The 6489-nt window shown below is 34.1% G+C and overlaps 1 long non-coding RNA gene across 1 annotated transcript in view; it reads left to right on the top strand.

The window, feature by feature from the left end:
• LOC110268794 overlaps positions 1023–6489 on the top strand; it is a 10406-nt gene continuing 4939 nt past the window's right edge. Inside the window, exons 1-2 of the long non-coding RNA XR_002357287.1 lie at positions 1023–1032; positions 2890–2892. This is a non-coding gene — a long non-coding RNA (uncharacterized LOC110268794). The remainder of the gene's footprint in view (positions 1033–2889; positions 2893–6489) is intronic.

The following is a 6489-nucleotide window of genomic DNA, read 5'->3' as shown; positions in this document are numbered from 1 at the left end:
TGAATTAAAATAGAAAAATAATAGTATCAATCCATACAATAGACAGAGCTCCTAACCTTAACAGTGGAGGTTTAGTTGCTCATGGTTCAGAGAAAAAATAAGGATTCTGGTAAAATGTAAATTTGGGCTGAGGTGGAATGAAAAGTGGAATAATGTTGGAATCCCCTTTGAAGAAAAGTTTTTTTTTCTTTTATATCTAATCCTAATTAATTTAAAATCTATTTTCTAAAATTAAATAATATCTTTTCCTATTTTTAAATAAAATAAAGTTTAAATTAGAATTAATAGGAATCAGCGCTTTCTGCATGTGGCGCATGTCACGCGTACGAGTTGATGGTCTTCTTCGCGTGTCACGCGTACGCATCAGGTACACGCACGCGTCGCTGAGCAAATCTCCAAATCACGCGCACATGTCACAGTGCAAATCTTCAAATCACGTGCATGCGTCAGGTACGCGCACACGTCGCTCCTCGCTGTCATCTCCTTTAATTCTTGTGCTGATTCCATTTGTGCAAGCTTTCTCTCCATTCTCTAAGCCATTCCTGACTTATATAGCCTTCTTCTCTTTTTCTGCGGAAGCTCCATCAAATCCAACCAAATGCTACCTAAAATAAACAGAATTACACACGACTCAAAGTAACATCCATAGTGACTAAAAGATAATTAATTCTTGATTAAACTCAACAAATTGAATGCAAATTCACTAGGAAACGATAAGAAGGATGCTCAAGCATCACATGTCCAAATAGTAAGAAATTTAATCCTGTTATTGTTTTTTTTCTCGGAAGTAACCTCATCACATTGAAGAGTAAGAAGCAAATCACTGTTGCTCGTTCATCCACCGAAGCAGAATATTGAGCATTGGCAGCGACTACTTGTGAGGCTTAATGGATTGCGTTCATCCTCCAAGATCTTCATTGTTTCGGTTTTGAAACCTGTAACCTTGTATTGTGATAGTAAGTTAACACTATACACCATCGTCAACCTCGTTTTTCATGAAAGACAAAAAGTATAGAGGCTGACTGCCATATGGTTCGAGACAAAGCTCAAGCACAAGCCATAAAGCTGCTCCCTATCTCCACAATTCACCAAACTGTAGACATCTTTACCAAGGCACTCTCCCCTACCTCTTTCTCTTCTTGTCACTCCAAGCTTTGTCTTTATGACCTTTATAAACCCAAGCTTGAACGGGGATGTGAACTAACCTCATAGCTTAGCCCAACTGATCAACATTGACTCAACTAACAAAATTAATCCCCTTGTTGTTATCTAGTTAGTTGTTCTATTGATAATTAGTTTTGATTCTGTTACTTGCTATGCCAACTGTTCTAACCTGATTAGTCATTAAGTTACTATATATAGAAGTAGTTGTAGCTCAACTAACTTGAGGTTCGCCATTATAAAATTTGAGTTCAAGTAAATCACATATATGATTGTTCAGCACAAGCTTTCTCTCTTTTCCAATTCATCGATTCTAGTTTCTCTCGTGTGGCTTCATGACTCCATTGCTTTAACTTATTTTCTTTGCATATTTTATATTTTAACATATATTTTATACTATTGACTAATTGACTAATTTTATGGCTGATTTTATGGTTAATTTTTTTAATACACATAGTATAATTATATTATTATTCTCTTAAATGGATAAATAAGAGAAAACTAAATCGAAAACATCATCAGATTTTTTCGTCTAATTATTCAAAATCTGCATTTTCATGATTTAATTCTCATTATATCTCAATTAGATCCCATAATTAATTATTTCTATAGATAAAACTTTTAAGTCATTGCATTTTTATTTTACAATTATATATTGTAACTAAGTTTTCTCTTAAATTGATGCAAATAATAAGGAACCAAATTCAAATACTCACATCAAATCATTTCTAGTCATTAAGTTTTTTTCAACACGGTTTAATAATTTGTCGTAAATAATGTTTCCGAAAAATTTAAGTTGCATAAATACAATTGGATAATTTTAATAATTAATGAAATTATATATATCTCCTTTATTAAAGTGTTACATGTTTATTAAGTATTAACTGTTCTTTCGAATAATTAATTTTCGGAAAAGCTCTGCATACAAGCCCTAATGGCTTGTATGCTTTACAAGTTCATTAAACAATAAAATCAAAATACGCGCTTTTTCAGGTACGTTGATTACACGCGCTATATAACATCGCGCGTATATCTAACTACCAGATTTAAAATATTTCTTTCCTTTTTCGTTTTCGTTATTTTGAGATTTCGTTTTTCTTCTTCTCGCGCTTCTTCCCTCCTTCTTTTCCATCGTTCTTTTCGTCTCCTTTTCTCACTAGCATCTTCTTCGTTTAGGTTACCTTTTTCTCTCTCTGCAATTCGAGCTTCGTTTTCTATTTTTGATTTGTTGTTTTCTGAAATCAAAGTTTGATCTCGTTTTGAAGATAATGGATCATTCAACCTCAGATTGTCAGCTGAATCCAGGCGAAGTGGATTATGAGTCAGAATCTAACGAAGTCCCTGAGGTTTGATTTACATAAGATTAGTATGAATTTTCTTTCAGTAATTTGTATAGTAACCAAATCCTCCATTGAAGCTCAGTTTCAAGATGCGTACACTCACGCAAAGTTTAGGGAAGTCCAAGCGCAATTCAGAGGAAAGGCGAATTGCATCACCAGATTAAATAATTCCGCTCTAGGCTATTCAGTATACGAAGTCGGAGAACAAGTTTCCAGCTCAATATTCAACAAGTTCGTGGTTACTTACGACTCGGTTGCAGCCGAGGTAAAATGCCATTGCTTATTATTTGAGTCGAGAGGGATACTGTGCCGTCACGCACTAAGCGTGTTAAGCTTCGAACAAGTAAGCCAAGTGTCACCGAGATACATACTGGAACGATGGAGCAAGAAGGTACAGCGGCGCATTCAAATTGCAGCCAATATCAAGGACACGTTATGAGTTATCAGTTTAGGGTACCAGCAGTAGGGGATAACTCCTTGGGTGTAAAAGCACTGTTATTTTGGGTGTATTTTCGTTAATTCACAATTTACATATAGACACATATATAGATACATATAGATCAAAAGCTGTAAAAATTCTCAGGTTATGGGTTTATATTTGATTTGATGTTTTTCTTCATATTTTAGTACATGTAATTCATACATTTTGAATACATCACAGAGAGTTTGGGTGTATATTTTATGCAATCTTGGGTGTATTATTAGACTTGCGTTGGGTGTAACAGTTTGTATATGCCTTGATTTTTTCCTTCATATTTTACCACCTGTAATACAGCTTTTGAATACATCACAGACAGTTTAGCAGCACGGATAGTTTAACTATGGAAAAAAATATACATGGAATAGAAGTTGTTGATAAATGGCAAATATTTACATCATTTGTTCAATTTACAAACTACCAAGCAGTTGGATTACCCAGTTTCTATATCAGCAGAATTAATCTAACAAAATGGACTTAATAATATAGAGGATAGCTTCGACAGCCTTATAGCACTACTCTCTCTAATTGCCTGATCTCTCTGTGTATTCATCTCACTAAATAGTATCCGGGATGCGTACTCCACTCTATAGTGGTCCACCTCCTCCTACAATTAAAAAGTATATTCTGTTTAAACAGCAATATTAATTCAGTAAAGTAGTCACAACCATCATATTCGAATCAGACGGACTCAACCTAAAATACACCCAAAGAAATTCAAGAAATACACCCGAACAATTCAAAAAGAAGACATGCTTTGTTTTTTTGAGAACTTACATAATTGCAGTTTTTGCTTTTTTTTCCTGCCTTTTTTTTCTTGAATAAAATAATAAAGGGCTTTTTTTTTCTAAAAAAAATATATACAGAATTAGAAGTAGAAGGGTAATAGAAGAACAAAAGTAACGGTTATTTAAAAGAAAAATTACATGCTCTGTGACGGCTGGTTTACACTACTCTGTTCTGTGTGTCCTTGAGAGGAAGGACCATCACTTCCCAAGTTCACAGCCGGGATTCTAAAACAGATTTCATGTTATTCCAACTTATTAAACAAAATACACCCAACTTGATCCACACAATACACCCAAATGGTTCCACAAGATACACCCAAATCATGATGGGGTGCGAAGTCAATTTTTTTCTATCTATGAAGGGAATGAAACTCGGGTAGGCTTCCACCCTGAATTCCTTTTCCGTTTTCGGTGATACGAATTCCCCGTTTGGGTGATCCGAAAGTGCCATGCACTGCAAGAATGGGAAACGAGAAATGAAATACTAAACTTACACCCAATCGAACGTAAAAAATACACCCAAATCAATACAGAAAATACACCCGAAGTTCGTAGAAGTAACACTTACCACAATATCGGGGGGGAGACAGTATATTTGTTCTTGAAATCTCTTTTCATTTTTGTTGTTGAGGATGAGGCAGATGGCAGATACAATCTAGAAATATATGCCGAAATCAATTTTACATTAATAAGCATTGTAATTGACTTTGGTGTAAAAACATTAATCTTATTCTAATATTACCTGAGATTCTATATCACTTTTTGCCTGGAGGGAAGAAAGGTGCATTCTCATCAAAATGTATTCTCCTTGGCCAATCAGAGTGCACATCTCCTCATACTCGTTAGTATTGCCATCTGCATCTTCCTTCAGTCTCGTCCCCCAGATGTAGCACTTTTGTTTCATATCATCCGTAATGAAAAAGAGTACCAATCAGAAATAAAAAATTAATTTTATCACAGAATATTATGCAAAGAAGTGCTTACTTTTTTGGTGTTGTTTTTATTTTTTTCTTCTCCTTCTCCTTCTCTGCAGGTGATGATTCTTCGCTCCTATAAGTTAATAATAGACATTTCAGTTAATACACGAAATCTTTATAATGAAGCCAAAAGAAAGGAGTAATAATTTCAGGACATTACTCATCACTTTGTTCATATTCAGATTCTGAATCAGAATCTGGCTCCTCTTGCCTCTGCTTTCTTTTTCTGGAGTCCATTCTGGAAGGCAAACAGTGATTATTTAGAACATACTAAAAATACACCCAACGTGATCAACAAAATACACCCAACTCGAAAAATAAATTACACCCAAGTATGGTACTTACTTTTTCCCCTTTTTGATGGGGTGTTTTTTTGCTGAATCCTCTGAGTCTTGTTGAGTCTCAGACTCAGAAGTAGAAGTTTCACTGTCAGTAGCTGTTTCTGTCTCCGAAGACGATGTTGGACTCGCCTTCCTTTTTTTTGTTTTTTTGATTTCTTGTTTTTTTTCTTTTTTTTCTTTTTTTTTCATTTTTTCTCTTGCTCTTGTCTCCGCCATCTTTACAATCCCCTGAAACATGAGATATTCTAGCTAGCAGCATTCAGGTAAATAAAATACAAGCAATATATTATGTTTACTTACCAAATTCCCATTAGTAACAGTAAGATACACCCATATGTAAGAATCAGATACACCCATTGATAACAGTGAGATACACCCATTGATATTATTCAGATACATTCATATATATCAGTGAGATATCACTCAAACATGCATCAATATCAAGTCACATTACAAGTTCAAACAGTATTCAACCCCCAATCTACGGAATAAACCCCCAAAAATCAACAACAGTAGCAAGAGAACTTAGAACAAGAATGTAGAACGACGTAGAACTTAGAAGAACGACGTAGTGTCTAACAAAGAAGCAAGAATAATAGCCCACTAAACCCTAGAAGAACGACGTAGAAGAAAACTAAAATATACAGTAATCTTAATGAACTTACGTTCAGTGTTGTTGCTTCGTTTTCTCTTCAGATTCTTCACGGAGAGTTTGATGTTGTTTTGATGGAGGTTTCGAACAACGATTTGTATATTTTGAACTTTGATTGTTGCTCGAAAATGGGAACGTTTCCTTGTTTTCGAAGCGTTTTGAGAAGTGGAAGAAGTGGAGGAAGTGGAAGAGTTTGCCATACGTAACCGTTTGTGTTGAGCGCGTGATTTTGACGCGCCATGTTATGCTTCCTTATGCGCGTGTCTTCGATTTGGGCTGGGCCAACTTGGATGCTTGGATACTTGTATGTGTAGCAGGCCCGATTAATTTTAGAAACAGAAATGTCACTCAATCAATATTTATTCACCCAATATCTAAACCTAGCTATATAGTCTGTAATTCAATTTTGAATTACCTAATTAATTAATCTTGAATATTGAAGATAATTTGTCTTAATTCATTTTTAATTACCAACATTAATAAATGCAGAAAATAAATAATAAATTAAATATTTCACATTAATTATTATATTATTTTCAGTAAATAGGTCAACAATGTTTATCATCTTTATATAATTGTATTGTTTATATTTTTTACCTATGATTTTGTTATTATTCCAAGTTACAATAACAATAATATTTTTAGTACATTTTATCATATATAAATACATATCACTATATGAGAACAGTACCTTTCTTTTTCTGTTCGTCGGTTTCTTTATTAATTTTTTTGCTTTCTTTTTTGTCACAGGA

The sequence above is a fragment of the Arachis ipaensis genome, chromosome B02, assembly GCF_000816755.2.
Source record: "Arachis ipaensis cultivar K30076 chromosome B02, Araip1.1, whole genome shotgun sequence".
NCBI lineage: Eukaryota > Viridiplantae > Streptophyta > Magnoliopsida > Fabales > Fabaceae > Arachis > Arachis ipaensis.
Note: the sequence above shows the minus strand (reverse complement) of the source record. Positions and strands in the feature narration are given on the sequence as shown.